This window comes from Heteronotia binoei, chromosome 9 (genome assembly GCF_032191835.1).
Source record: "Heteronotia binoei isolate CCM8104 ecotype False Entrance Well chromosome 9, APGP_CSIRO_Hbin_v1, whole genome shotgun sequence".
NCBI lineage: Eukaryota > Metazoa > Chordata > Lepidosauria > Squamata > Gekkonidae > Heteronotia > Heteronotia binoei.
The window spans coordinates 16,002,169-16,017,815 of record NC_083231.1 but is presented as its reverse complement, the minus strand read 5'-3'; the positions used below and the strand labels follow the sequence as shown (position 1 = coordinate 16,017,815).

Below are 15,647 nucleotides of genomic sequence, written 5' to 3'. Positions count from 1 at the left end.
AGCAGGGGCGGGGGGGGGGGGGAGAAACTACACAATCCAAAGTTATTTTTGGAAGATGGTGCACGAGCAACCATGGTTTTGCAGGTCTTTTCACAGTCCATAGCAAAAAGCAAGTAGTGCTTTGCATGTTATTTTAAAGCAGTGGTCTGAGATCATAGAATTATAGAGTTGGAGCCAGCTTCAAGAGGGGATTGGATAAACATCTGGAGCAGAGGTCCATCAGTGGCTATTGGCCACAGTGTATTGTTGGAACTCTCTGTCTGGGGCAAGTGATACTCTGTATTCTTGGTGCTTGGGAGGAGCTACAGTGAGAGGACTTCTAGTGTTCTGGCCCCACTGATGGACCACCTGATGGCATCTGGTTGTTTTTGGCCACTGTGTGACACAGAGTGTTGGACTGGATGGGACATTGGCCTGATCCAACATGGCTTCTCTGATGTTCTTATGCTCTTATGGGACCTCCAGGGTCATCTGGCCCAGCCCCTTGTATGATTCTGGATTCTCCGTTTCATCCTAGTGCACCACCTCCTGTCTAATGACCTTCTCTGGAGACGCCATTATTTTTGCTGCCGTTTGGAAGGATCTGCTGCTAGTGTGGACACAGAGGGCAAGGACATCACTGCTTCTGCCCACTGAGAGGTGCACACATGTCAAGAGGAGCTGCTGGATGGTGAGGCAAGGCCTCAATGGCTGAAAAGAATTCCTCCATGGAACTGTATCTTTCCTTGTTCACCACTCCTGGTGCTCGGCTTGTGTTTCCAGTCCTTGGCTCGCTTGATCTTGATGCCACACAACTCTTGTTCCACCTCTTTTTTGTTATGATCTGTTAGGGTTGCTAGCCCGGCCAAAAAAATGCTAGATTGTGAGGGCAGTGCCTGGAGGGGTGGAGTTTGGGGATGATGCGATAATACATCTGGATGACACTCTAGATATTTCCCCTAATCTCTATGGTAAATGCCATAAAAACAGGGTGGGGATCCTAGAGTGGCACTATGGAGGCCTTTTTTGGCCATTTTTTTTTCTTCTGCTCAGTTTCTGGAGGGCAAGGAATTGGGACCAAGGACGGGGGTTTATCTGTTATGGGGAGGGGGGACATATGGCAAGCCTACATCCCATATGTATCCTGGATTTAGACAGTTTAAAGGCCACTGTTGCAAGGGCTTCGCAGATCCTGAGGAGCTATTTATTTTAATGGTTTCTGCTGTTGATCTTTAGAATATGCTCAGTAATTTGTAGACCATTCTAATGGATTCGAATGCCACACGTAACAAAAAAAAGAAAATGATCAATGTTGAGACAAAGCTACGAAAGCAACATTTCTGCTGTGGAGGAGAACAAATTTAAATCTTCCTCTCTTTCTCTCGTCTCGGGAGAGGGACTGTACATTTTATGATCAATAGGGCCGGGTAAATAATTCATTATGAAAACCATTGAGTGGGTTTACATTTGAGTGCTGTTTCTATTTACTGAACGTGCATGAGAAAGCAGTGGTAAATAGGAAATGGCTCATTCACATTGGTTCCGTTGGCTTTTCTTCGGCTGATGATCTTGTGCCAGTCTAAAGTTTGATTTGGGAAGGTTGCCCTGGTTTCGGCGCCAATTCGGAAGTTATTTCTTGATTGCAGCTCTTCTGTGACTGCGATAGTAGTTGCATAGCAGCCATTAGCTGAATCAAGCAGGCCGGCGAGCATGGGGGCTTCCTGTGGGGCTGTCACCTGATATTAAGGGCCTGGGATGCTGTAGAATAAAGTGTCCCTTTAGTTCATGCAGTTGGTTGCCCAGCAAAAGGGGAGGGGGTGTTTAGTGTAGTGGTTAAGTATGCAGACTCTTATATGGGAGAACCGGGGTTTGATTCTCCACTCCTCCACTTGCAGCTGCTGGAATGGCCTTTGGGTCAGCCATTGAAAGGGCAGCTTCTGTGAGAGCTCTTTCAGCCCCAGCTACCTCACAGGGTGTCTGTTGTGGGGGAAGAAGATAAAGGAGATTGTAAGCCACTCTGAAACTGATTCAGAGAAAAGGGCGGGGTATAAATCTACTGTCTCCTCCTTCTCCTTCTCCTTTTCCGTCTTCTCCTCCTTCTTCTACCTGTCGGATTCCAGGATAATGTGATGCTTCAAATCCTCATTTTATGTTGAACTTATCTGCCTTTGTAGTATACTGAGTTTATAGGGGAAGGCAAGAAGGACCTTCATTCTCTGCCTCTGATGTAAAATAAGGCTGCCACAAGAACAGATAAAATAGTGGATAAATGTTTATGCTTTGCTATTGCGACTGCCACTCACAGAGGACGATTTAATTTGGGCCGTAGCCTATGTTCTCTGTAACGATCATTCCATCAGATTCATTATCAGATCTACTCAAGAGGGAAACTGGTGACATTTCTGCAGTCTGTTAAAGCAGTGTTGCCAGTTTTATATTTCACATGTAAAAGGTAAAGGTAGTCCCCTGTGCAAGCACTGGGCTGTTCCTGACCCATGGGGTGACATCACATCAGGACATTTTTTTGGCAGACTTTTACGGGGTGGTTTGGGGGTAAACTGTAGATGACTGGGGAAAGCAATGGCAAACCACCCCATAAAAAGTCTGTTGCTTGCACAGGGAGCAAAAAGAAAAAAGGTAAAAGTAGTCCCCTGTGCAAGCACCGGTCATTTCCGATTCTGGGGTGATGTCACATCACGATGTTTTCACGGCAGACGTTTTATCGGGTGGTTTGCCATTGCCTTCCCCAGTCATCTACATTGCCCTCCCCCCGGCAAGCTGGGTTCTCATTTTACCAATTTCAGAAGGATGGAAGGGACTCAAACTCATGTTATTGGAGACCAAACGGAAATTCAGAAGCAGAGATCTCTTTTGAATTGTATCCTTTTGGTTTTACATTCTTTACCCCCAACAAGCTGAGTACTATTAGGGTTTGTAGAATCTTTCGGGCTGAAGTGCCATGTTCTACTGGAGAAAGTTTTCCTTCCAGAAAACGTGTTCTCCAGTAGAACACGGCACTTCAGCCCAAAAGATTCTACAAACCCTAATGATGTTACCAGCTGTGAAAACCTGAAATCTTTGAAGAAGAAGATGAAGATATTGGATTTATATCCCACCCTCCACTCTGAGTCTCAGAGTCTCAGAGTGGCTCACAATCTCCTTTATCTTCCTCCCCCACAACAGACACCCTGTGAGGTGGGTGGGGCTGAGAGGACTCTCACAGCAGCTGCCCATTCAAGGGCAACCTCTGCCAGAGCTATGGCTGACCCAAGGCCATTCCAGCAGGTGCAAGTGGAGGAGTGAGGAATCAAACCTGGTTCTCCCAGATAAGAGTCCGCACACTTAACCACTACACCAAACTGGCTCTCCTTCACCAAACTGGCTCTCCTTGATAAGCTGAGTACTCATTTTACCGACTTCAGAAGGATGGAAGGAACTTAAACGCATGTAGATGGAGACCAAACGAAAAATCAGAAGCAGAGATCTCTTTTGAATTGTATTCTTTTGGTTTTACATTCTGGCTGTTATACAGCTGGCCCAAAGAAAAGTGAGATTGCAACCAAGAGATCAGGAACGACACTGAAACTTGAAAGGGCACCCAAAAAGGAACTAGAACGGTGTGAAGGCTCGGTCACAGAAGAAGAAGAAGAAGAAGAAGAAGAAGAAGAAGAAGAAGAAGAAGAAGAAGAAGAAGAATTGCAGATTTATATCCCGCCCGTCTCCCTGAATCAGAGACTCAGAGCGGCTTACAATCTCCTATGTCTTCTCCCCTCACAACAGACACCCTGTGAGGTGGGTGGGGCTGGAGAGGGCTCTCACAGCAGCTGCCCTTTCAAGGACAACCTCTGCCAGAGCTATGGCTGACCCAAGGCCATTCCAGCAGGTGCAAGTGGAGGAGTGGGGAATCAAACCTGGTTCTCCCAGATAAGAGTCCACACACTTAACCACTGCACCAAACTGGCTCTCAGCACCACTACACCAAACTGGCACTGGAGACCAAGATCAAGAATTCATACTATGATGTTCTCCATTACCGTATGTGGACGTGAAAGCTGAATAATGAAGAAAGCTGAGAGGAAGAAAATTGATTCATTTGAAATGTGGTGTTGGAGGAGAGGTTTATGGGTAGATTACACAGAGTGAGTCAATACAATCAGCAGGACGGGTCATTCAGTGAACGCTGCAATAGGAATTAGAGTTGTAGAACATAAGAGAAGCCATGTTGAATCAGGCCAATGTCCCATCCAGTCCAACACTCTGTGTCACACAGTGGCCAAAAAACCCCCAGGTGCCGACAGGAGGTCTACTAGTGGAGCCAGGACACCAGAAGCCATCCCACTGTTGCCCCACCCCCCCAAGCATCAAGAATACAGAGCATCACTGCCCCAGACAGAGAGTTCCATCAATACACTAATAGCCACTGATGGACCTCTGCTCCATGTTTTTATCCGATTCCCTCTTGAAGCCATTTATGCTTGTAGCTGCTACCACCTCCTGTGGCAACCAGAAGTCTGGACCAACCAGAAGTCTAAAAATAGAACCAAAAACAAAGCATAAGTATTAAAATGGTACATTCTGTGTGTGTTTAAAGTGGCATCAAATCACAGCTCATTTATGGGGAACCTGAGAAGGAAGAGAAGAAGTGGTTTGCCATTGCCTTCCTCTGCACAGTCTTCCTTGGTTGGTCTCCCTTCAAACTATCAAGCCTGCTTAGTTTCTGTGATCTGGCAAAATTGAACTATAGACGGAGAAGGAGGAGGAGGAGGAGGAGAAGAAGAAATTATCCAAAACAAATTAAATCAGAAATGTACCAGAAATGTTTTCTGTCAGGTTTAAGCCCTAGTAACAATGTTTGGGTTTTGACCCAAATTCCCTCCATTCTTACATATATGAAGAACTGCATCAGAGAACTTTTGGGGAAACTTAACCAATAGTTAAGCAAAAGGAAATAATGCCTCACTTTTATTTGTTTATTATCTTTCTATAGACTCACACCTTTTCCAACTCGACTCCCAGACAACCCAAACTGCCTTGCTGAGTTTTCAGTTTGTGCCTTTTATAGCAGACACTAAACTAACAATGTAATCATGTTAATTACCCATTTTAATCCATCACATTTAACAATGTGCTGTGTGCTCATCAGCAAGTCCCACTGAACTCAGTGGGTTTTCCTCCTGAGTACGGAATAACATCTTGCAATGATTTAGAAGAGAAGATTTTGAGGCCTGATCTTGCAAAAACCTACCCGCAACTGCAGTCCTTCTTTCACTGACAAATCATTTCTGGTTAGTCAGGACTTTTTCTCTCTTTTTTTTGAGCAGGAACACAGTTCCTGCTGGTTTGTCATCAGAGGGTGTGGCCTAATATGTAAATGAGTTCCTGCTGGGCTTTCCCCACAAACAAGCCCTGTGTGAAACAATGGTGATGTCAGAGGGTGTGGCCAGATATGCAAACAAGTTCCTGCTGGGATCTTTCTACAAAATAACAGCAACAACAACAACTCGCCCTGTGGATAGTGATTCTGAATGCCTGGGAGACTAAGGGCTGTGATCATGCACACCAAATAATGCACTTTCAATCCACTTTCACTGCACTTTACAGCTAGGTTTTGCCATTTCCCACGGTAAAATCCAGTTGGAAAGTGCTTGGAAAGTGTGTGTGATTGCAGCCAGAGAGTTGCCAATAGCTGGAAAGAAAATAGCTTAGTCTTGATCAGGTTTTCTGATGTGCCACATCCAAAGGCACAGCTCTCGAGGCCAGTTAAAAAAAGCTGATGATTCTTGATTCTAACTTTAATTTAATGAGCACCAGGTTGACCAATACTGTTATTTACTGGGCCACAGATGGGCCTTTGATTGGCAGTTGATTGATTCAAAGCATGGCCTGCAGGTCTCCTGGAGTTATAGCTGGTCTCCAGATAACAGAGAGCAGTTCTTCTGGAGAAAACTGCTGCTTTGGAAAGGGGAGCCTATGGCATTCCACAGGACTTTTTTTGTAGCAGGAAGTCCTTTGCATATTAGGCCACACACCCCTGATGTAGCCAGTCCTCCAAGAGCTCTCATTACAGGGCCTTGTGTAAACTCTCGGAGGATTGGCTACTTCAGGGGTGTGTGGCCTAATAGGCAAAGGACTTCCTGCTACAAAAAAGCCCTAACGTTATTTATTTATTTTTCATATTTATATCCCGCCCTCCCCGCTGAAGCGGGCTCAGGGCGGCTAACAACACTGTAATAGCAAGAATTAAACAATAAGAACAATCACAAGAATAAATCAGTTAAAAATTAAAACAGTTTACAATTTAAAATTATTAATGCAATTTTAAAATAACAGTTTTGGCGCTAAATGTCATGCCGTACATTCGGTGGTGTTGGGCATCTATGTACTTTGGCGGAAGGCCATTCGGAATAATGTTGTTTTGCAGGCCTTGCGGAACTGGGCAAGGTCCCGCAAGGTTCTAACATCGTCTGGGAGTTGGTTCCACCAGTGGGGGGCCGCAATAGAGAAGGCTCTTTCTCTACACTCTGCTGAGGTTCCTATCATCTCTGTGCCCTACTCTCCACCTTAGGGTTGCCAAGTCCCGGATGCTCTAGCCATTTGGGAGGTATAAATTCTATGGTACCTATTGCACCATAGAGTTTTCCCTCCCAAATGGCTAGAGTATCCGGGAAAACCATAGAGTAATCTTGGAAACGCCTAGAACGGCCCCGCACGGGCGCCGCCATTTTCATGACATCACTTCCGAGTGACGTCATCATGCCAGTGATGTAGGGTGAGGTTTCCCTTGCTGGCCCAGCAGGACCAGGGGCTTGGCAGCCCTATTCTACCTCCAGATCTACAGGAATTTCCCAGTGCAGAGTTGGCAGCATAGCTGAACCTACTGTCCTTGTAGTAGAGCTTGCAGACCCAGTGCCCAAGAAGAGTGAAGGCACTCCCATACATGCAAAAACCAGATGACCCCTTGTTGAAATATAATGGCCACAACTTTATTGGTTATGGCTGGATAAAGCCTTGGTGCAGAGTAAGGCAGTGAATCCTGGCATTCAGTTCACCTGGAGAAAACAGCCACTTTGGAAGGTGGACTCTATGGCATTATACCCCATTGGAGTCCCTTCCCTTCTCAAACCAGGCCCTCCACAGGCTGCATCCCCCACAATCACCAGGTATTTCCCAATTTGGAGCTAGCAAGCTTATTGGTCAAGGAGACACAGCAATTCTAGTTGTACTGTCTGGAATTCCTTCAGTTTCAGAGAGCCAGTTTGGTGTAGTGGTTAAGCGAGCAGATTCTTATCTGGGAGAATGGATTTGATTCCCCACTTTTCCATATCAGCTGCTGGAGTGACCTTGGGTCAGTCATAGCTCTCTCTCTCTCAGAGCTGTTCTGCTCACAAGCAGTTCAGGGAGAGCTCTTGCAGCCCCACCTACCTCACAGGGTGTCTGTTGTGGGGAGGGAAAGGAAATTGTAAGCCGCTCCGAGACTCCTTTGGGTAGTGAAAGGTGGGGTATAAATTCAATCTCTTCTTCTTCCCAAGTTCAACAGGGCTTGCTGGCTCTCTCTCTCTCTTTAAAAAAAAATAATTAAATTATTAAATTAAAATTATTGAATTAAAATTATTAAATTAAAATTATTGAATTAAAATTATTAAATTAAAATTATTGAATTAAAATTATTTTAACAATAACAACCAATTTATGATTGATGTGATAGAGACAGACAGACGGACGGACGGATGGATGGATAGATGGATGGATGGATGGATGGATAGATAGATAGAAAGATAGATAGATAGATAGATAGATAGATAGATAGATAGATAGATAGATAGATAGATAGATAGATAGATAGATAGATATCAAACAAAAGCATAAATGAGGACATAAAGCAAGGGTCATTTGGTAGGAAAAAAGGTGCAGGAGCTCAGTAGCATATCTCATTTGCATATGCTCCCGGGATCTGTGTGCAGTGGGGAGAGAACTCCCCACTGCATGCAGACCCTGGCTGGAGATTCAAGAGCCATGCTCCTGTGAGCTCCTGCTGAATTCAAGCCCTGCAATAAAGAGAAAAACAAAGGTTACATGTTTGTTTAGAAACAAACAGCTTAAAATATTAGAGGATCAGAGTAAAGATAAACAGAGACAGTATAAACCAACTTATTTGTTAAACATATGTGCTAAAGGAATAAACAGACAGCTAATCCCCTATCCACAATCTCCCAAGCAATTCACTACCTCCAGGGGAATTATTAATAGTCTTCAGAAATTAACTTCAGGCCAGAGCCTGAGTTAAAAACATGAACCATTTTAAAAATAGAGATCATAATAGAAACAATTTTTGGGGGAAAATGTCTGCTAAGATATTTGACTTTCTTGCTCTCAAGGAAGAATACATGGGCTAGCCAGGGCTTTTTTGTAGCAGGAACTCCTTTGCATATTAGGCCACACACCCCTGGTGTAGCCAATCCTCCTGGAGCTTACAGTAGGCCCTGTAATAAGAGCTCTGTAAGCTCTTGGAGGATTAGGGTTTGTAGAATCTTTCGGGCTCTACTGGAGAAAGTTTTTCTTCCAGACGTTTCGTTCTCAGCTGCGGAGAACATCCTCAGTGGCGTTGCAGCCGGAGCAGGCGCTCTGACCTTCTTGGCTGCTGTGCATTGAGTGATAGATAGACAGACAGGATTGGCTATATCAAGGGTGTGTGGCTTAATATGCAAAGGCGTTCCTGCCACAAAAAAGCCCTAAGAGCAGACAATGTTCAAACATTTGTGTGTGTGTTTTAAAGGGTTTTAGAATGACAAGTTTTTAAAGAAATGGATTCTGCTTTCTGAACAGAAATAGAATGCAGCAGATTTGCGATCCCCTGATGCTAGTCCCAATAGTTACCCTGGAACTTTCTTCCAAAACTTTTGCTTAGCATCACCGCCTTAGGTATTTCTTTCAGCACTATTGGAAACAGATACACCTACACTTGTCCACCGACTGCTGCTTTAAGAAAGCTGTGCACATTCCAAGCCTTGGATAAGGATCTTGTTTCGGCTTTGCAGATGGTAAGCATTTATTGACGTTTTTTCTAGGTTAGTGTTAAGCTTATTGACCTGGGGTTTTAATATTTACAGTAGTTTGCCAGAATCAATACTGTGACCTTAAGGTAAAGGGGGGGAGGACCAAGTCAACAAAAAAAAAATAACTTTCAGCAGATACCAAAGGTTCCTTACAAGCCTTCAAAACTTGTATTGTAGTTTCTTTCTTTCTTACGAAACAATTTCCCAATGAAACGTACCGATACGACAGCGTTGCGCGGAACTCCCAGCCTGCACCGGTAAAGGCTTCGTATTTCTATCACACAGTAGAAAGATCAGATATAAAAGAGGATTAAACTCTCGGGCTTTTAATAACTCTCCAGAAGCTGCGAGGGGTATGTTCCTTACCTCGGCATGAGACGGGGGAAATGACCTCTTTTTTTACAGCAGCATCCTAGTTTCCTGTTGCACTGGTACATCCCATTGTATGAACATATGAAGCTGCCTTATACTGAATCAGACCTTGTCTTCTCAGACTGGCAGCAGCTCTCCAGGGTCTCAAGCTGAGGTTTTTCACACCTATTTGCCTGGACCCTTTTTTGGAGATGCCGGGGATTGAACCTGGGACCTTCTGCTTCCCAAGCAGATGCTCTACCACTGAGCCACCGTCCCTCCCCAATATATAGCTCCAACGGGTGGTGGAAAGTACCATCAACTCACAGGCAACCCATAAGGTTTTCAAGATGAGAGATGAACAAAGGTGGCTTTCCATTGCCTTCTTCTGCTTACCAATCCTGTTCCTCCTTGGGGGTCTCCCATCCAAATATCAACCAGGGCACACCCTGCTTAGCTTCCAAGATCTGATGAGAGGGGGCTAGCCTGGACCATCCAGGTCAGGGCCACCAATAGATTCCAACCACTACACCAGGGGTGTCAAACATTCATCCCAGGGGCCAAATGGGCCCCTGCAGAGCTCTTATCAGGCCCCCGGGCAACTGGCTCTTGCCTGCTTCCTTCTCCCTCTCTCATGCTTTTTTCTGCATCTCAGCTTGCTTTGCACGGCTTGCTCAGTCGCACAGGAGCTACAGAGCAAAACCTTGATTTCCCCCATTGGTTAAGGCTCCTCTTCCTCCTAGGGCCCCTGGGAAAGGAAGGAAAGAGCCAGAGCTTCTTTTGCCCAGTTCCCTGGATCCCATGGAAGAAACACAAAGAAAGCACCTTTAAGACCAACAAGTGCTAATGTTTTAAGCATGTTTTGTTTTAAGTTTTTTAATAAAATCTTTAGTTGTGCTTGTGTCATTTAAAAAGTTTATATCTCTGCTGCCTAATCTTAAGTAGGTACACACATGGTCCAGTCCGACGTGGCTCAGCTCAACAAGGTCTTATTTATGTCAGATCTGGCCCTCATAATAAATGAGTTCGACACCCCTGCTCTACACCATTCCACCCAGAAGTCCATTTATCGGAGATTGTCAGGAACAGGTCCCTGTAGGGTTGCCAAGTCCCCCGAGGCCTCTGACAGGGGACTTTTTTTGCACCTGCATAGCACACGTCGCACGATGACGTCACTCACAACTGATGTCATCACACCGGCGACGTCACACACTGGCTGCTCTAGGAGCTTCTGGGGAAACTCTGTGATTTTCCTGGACACTCTAGCAATTTGGGAGGGGAACTCTATGGTTTCTCTATGGCAGGGGTTTCAAACATGCAGCCTGGGGCCAAATGAGGCCCCCGAAGGGCTCCTATCAGCCCCCTGAGCAACTGGCTGTCATCTGCTTCCTTCTCCCAATATCTTGCTTCCGTCTGCATCACAGCTTACTTTTCAAGGCTTGCTGAATTGCACAGGTGCTACAGAGTGAAACCTCTGTTTTCTCCATTGGCTGAGGCCAGGGATGCCAGGGATTGAACCTATCCCTTGGGTAGGAAGGGGGGAGGCAGAGCTCGCTTTGCCAGGCTCTTTCAATCGCGCAGCAGAGCTACTGAGCCAAGCCTCCATTTCTTCTATTGGCTGAGGCTCCTCCCCCTCTTGGTCCTGGAGTTAACACTTTTAAGACCAACAAGTGCTAATGTTTTTGTCAAGCATGGCTAATTCTGATCAATAACTAATGGTTTTAGGGCCTTGCCAGAGGCAGGTCTGGGAAATGTCCCCGAGAACCAAATGTTGTTAGTTTATTATTCCTTCCTGGCTTTCATTCCACTTTATGGCTGTTTAATTAGAAGTAGTGTGAAGGGAACGAAGTAATCAGCACCTTCCCATGAATTCTCCTCCGGGAGGATGAACCATCTGGGCTTAGCAAGGACGAATGTCTGATAACGCCCTGGGAATGTATGTAGTTTTGATATTCTATGTGTGAACACTCTCCCACATCCCCCCACCTTTGGAATCCCTTTGAGGTAAGCCTTAAGAGTTTTGTATCAATGTATCGGTTTCATTCTTCTCAAGGAACGGCTTCGGCCAAAGTATCGGTCTATCAATAAATGTAGTCTTTGTATCAACTTCGACTCGTCATTGAACCCGCATGCTTGACAGTTTTAAGCATGTTTTAAGTTGTTGGGTTTTTTTTAAAAAAAACAAAAAACAAAAAAACTTTGTGTTTGTGTGTGTCTTTATAACATTTATTCTCTGCTACCTAATCTTAAATAGGTACACACATGGCCGGGCCCTACAAAGTCTCATTTCTGTTAGATCCAGTCCTCATAACAAATGAATTCAACACCCCTGCTCTATGGTTTCAGAAGGCCGGCACCCTAGGAAATCGCCTAGTTTACCTAGTGGCAGGCCTGGCCCTGCAGACATCTCTCAGGCCAGGGACCACCAGCAGATGTTGGTCAACAGAGCAGAAGACTTTCCTGGGGGTATACTAGGAGAGGTGGCCCCAAAGGTGTACAGGTCCCAGACCGTTAAGGGATGAGATCCAAAAGAGCTGTTTGAGGCATGCAGTGAGTTGGGGCGCACTCCGAGGGATCGTTGACACTTTCCAGCTCTGAACAAGAACCTCCTATGCCACAACTGAAAGAACTATTAGATATTTGTTCTTCTTCTTTTTTTTTTTTCAAAAGACGGGAGTGCTTCTTGAGAGACACTGTCAGGTGCTACACAATCCCCACCAATGAAGATCTCTGTGGTGAAATGATATAAAGTTTATTCAATGAATGAAGATGTTACAGTTCCAAGATGGCGTCTTGGTGAAACTGAGTCCCCCAGACTCAACCTGTTTCCTCATGGGCATTTGCTCCACGCCTGCGCTTCTCCCTGCACCGGCTCAAGTCATGGATTCCCCGCTAGTTGCTCCACGGGCAACTCTTACATCGTGGTTACTTCCTATTACCATTGCAGCAACAGGATGCTGGCTTTTTGGCGTTCCAGTTGCAACGATGGGAGTGGGAAGGAGCCCGGAAGCAAGACGTGCTGCGGAGCGACTGGTGGAGAATCGACAGCGTGTGCCAATGCAAGGAGAAGCGCAGGAGCAGAGCCAATGCCGGTGAGGAATTAGTCTCAGACAGATAATTATGCATTAGGGCCCGGACCATTACTAGTTTGAAGCACTGAGCACCTTTTTCTCTGCCAACAAAGCATACCTCCCCCCTCCGTTATCCTTTTTAGCTGAAGCCGGTTACCCCAAAATGAAAGTCTCTGAGTTGCAGTTGACCTTCAGTGCCAACATACCTCAGGGTGGGGAAATGTGACTTGTACTTTGTTACAGACAAAACACAATTGATTAGCAAGCAAGCAAGTATAGCAACACAGTATAGCAACACAGTATTGTGCCTACAAGAGTCTGGACCAAAATGGAAGTGCCCGTGACAAAATGAATTCTTGACAGCCACCAGTCCACAGCCACCATCGCTGTGCAGATGTGAAGCCGTCTGAGCTCAGGCCTCCAGTATATTAGAAGTCATAAACAGTTTAATGAATCATTTTTAAAGTTTTTCATCCATCCACATTATGCTGCTTATCTTGCTAATATAATTGGATGTCATGCATCATAGCATTGTTTTACAACTGATAGATACCTTAAAAGGTGAGCTTCACAAACACTGGGATGTCAAGAATTCACTAATTAAAAATCACTTACATCCCATGACATCCTTGCTAGCATTCGCCATAGTGCATTCCGAATATGTATGAAATCTACTTAACAACACAACAACAACAAAATCTTTGCTTCATTTGCCACTTTTTGACAACTTGAAATTGGTACACCCACACACACCGATCTAACTTTGAATTCCAAGTAATTAGAACAGACACCCGCCATCTCTGCTGCACACCTTCCAAATAACATTGCAGCTTTGGCCCAGGGGAAGAGAAGGAAATAGAGTTGAAAATAATATTATAAATAGAAAGGAAGCAATTAGGCTTGCAGTGCCTTTTGTCTTGTACAGCAACAACTCTTGTGGTTTGTCTGCTGAGTTTCAACAAGATTGAACACATCTAAATAGGGGGTTCTATTACCGGAAGGAATACTGGCTCACGGGGATGGTTGAGGCGGCACTGAATCATATATTTTATGAAGGTTTTATATCAATGTGCAGATCGTCTTGAAATATGCTTATAGATTTATCTAGAGGTGGGGTGATCCAAAAACACTTCTAGCAGGACTTCCTTTGCATATTAGTTCTCACACCCCTGATATAGCCGATCCCCCAACAGCCTACGAAAAAGAGTCTTGCAAGCTCTTGGAGGATTGGCTACATCAGGGGTGTGTGACCTAATATGCAAAGCTCCTGCTAGAATTCCACCCCTGCTTAGATTATTTTGTTTCCATGAATGGTGGCAGATTCACGACCTAATATGCAAAGGCGTTCCTGCTAGAATTCCATCCCTGCTTAGATTATTTTGTTTCCATGAATGGTGGCAGATTCACGATGGCAGATCCCATCGGTGGCTACTAGCTGTGACAACTAAAGGGAGCCTCTGTATTTTGAAGCAATAATACCAGTGCTATGAAATTAAAAGACGCCTGCTCCTTGGGAACATATGAACGTATGAAGCTGTCTTCTACTGAATCAGACCCCTGGTCCATCAAAGTCAGTATTGTCTTCTCAGACTGGCAGAGGCTCTCCAGGGTCTCGAGCTGAGGATTTTCACACCTATTTGCCCGGACCCTTTTTTTGGAGATGCCAGGGATTGAACCTGGGACCTTCTGCTTCCTAAGCAGATGCTCTACCACTGAGCCAGCGTTCCTCCCAGGAAGGAAAGCTATGGCAAACCTAGGCTGCATAATAACAAGTAGAGACATCACACTGCTGACAAAAGTCTGTATAATCAAAGCAATGGTGTTCCCAGTAGTAATGTATGGCTGTGAGAGCTGGATCATAAGGAAGGCCAAGAATAGATGCTTTCAAACTGTGGTGCTGGAGAAGACTCTCGAGAGTCCCTTGGATGGCAAGGAGATCAAATCAGTCAATTCTAAAGGATATCAACCTTGACTGTTCCCTGGAAGGTCTGATACTGAAACTGAAGCTCAAATACTTTGACAACCAAATAAGAAGGGGACACTCACTGGGAAAAAACTGAAGGTAAAAGAAGGAGGGGACAGCAAAGGATGAGATGGTTAGACAGTGTTATCGATGCAACGAACATGAATTTGAGCAAACTTAGGAGGACAGTGAAAGATAGAAGGCCTGGTGTGATGTTGTCCGTGGGGTCACAAAGGGACTCGACTGTGTGACTGAAGAAGAAGAACAACAACAGTCCACCCTTTTTACCTTTTTCGCTGTGTAAAGTCAGTATAATCTTTCACTGTGTAAAGTCAGTATAATCAAGCATCTAAGAAACAAGGTAATAGGGTTACAGAAAACTGAAACAAAGCACAAAGTTGGACATTCTATGCTAAAATAATGCATAAGATGGTGCATAAAGAGGGGGTTTTTTTTGAGCAGAAACGCACAGAAACGCAGTTCCAGCTGGCTTGTGTCAGGGGGTGTGGCCTAACATGCAAATGAATTTCTGTTGGGCTTTTTCTACAAAAAAGCTCTGTTGGAAACAGTGGTGACACTAGGGGATGTGGCCTATTATGCATATGAGTTCATGGTGGGCTTTTTCTGCCAAAAAAAGCCCTGTGCATAAATATAAAACGAGCCAGTCAGAGAAGGATAATACACTGAGTAAACAGATACTATATAAGCACACAGTCCCATTCCCTTTATAAAAGGGCCTTTCTGAACCATTCCTTTTTAAAATATAGACCAGATACTGCAGGGCACCTCTTAAGTTCATTGTTTTGTTCTGCTTTGGATAGCAATCAGAATGCGGGTGTTTACATCTGTCAGAAGGCTATAGGATTTTTTTTCCCTGATACATACATTAATGAAGCATTTGTCGTTATTTTGAGAAACCAATTTGTGGTGATGCTCTAAACAAGAATGCAGGATGACATTTCTCTCGGTGTGCATGTGTGGTGTGCGAACGCCATGTTCTAATTGAAGTTTCGTGCCCCTTCGTTATGTTGAACCATTGCTAAGGGCTCACGCCACTGTACCAAGTGCGTTTTCTCTGTTTTCTCCATTAATTAAGATAACAGATGGTGAGATTTTCATCAATGTCAAACGTTGTTTCATAGAATTGATTCAGAAGGGGGTGTGTGAAAAATTCCTTTTTGTAACCTTTCAACCTTTCTATGCGCAAGTGCAACCTTCAGCGACATGAAA

General features: G+C 44.7%; 1 non-coding gene across 1 annotated transcript; it reads right to left on the bottom strand.

The window, feature by feature from the left end:
* Positions 1-14,109: 14,109 nt before the first annotated feature.
* TRNAP-AGG (transfer RNA proline (anticodon AGG)) lies at positions 14,110-14,181 on the bottom strand. The gene has a single exon. It is a non-coding gene; the product is annotated as a tRNA-Pro (tRNA).
* Between the last annotated feature and the right edge of the window lie 1,466 nt (positions 14,182-15,647).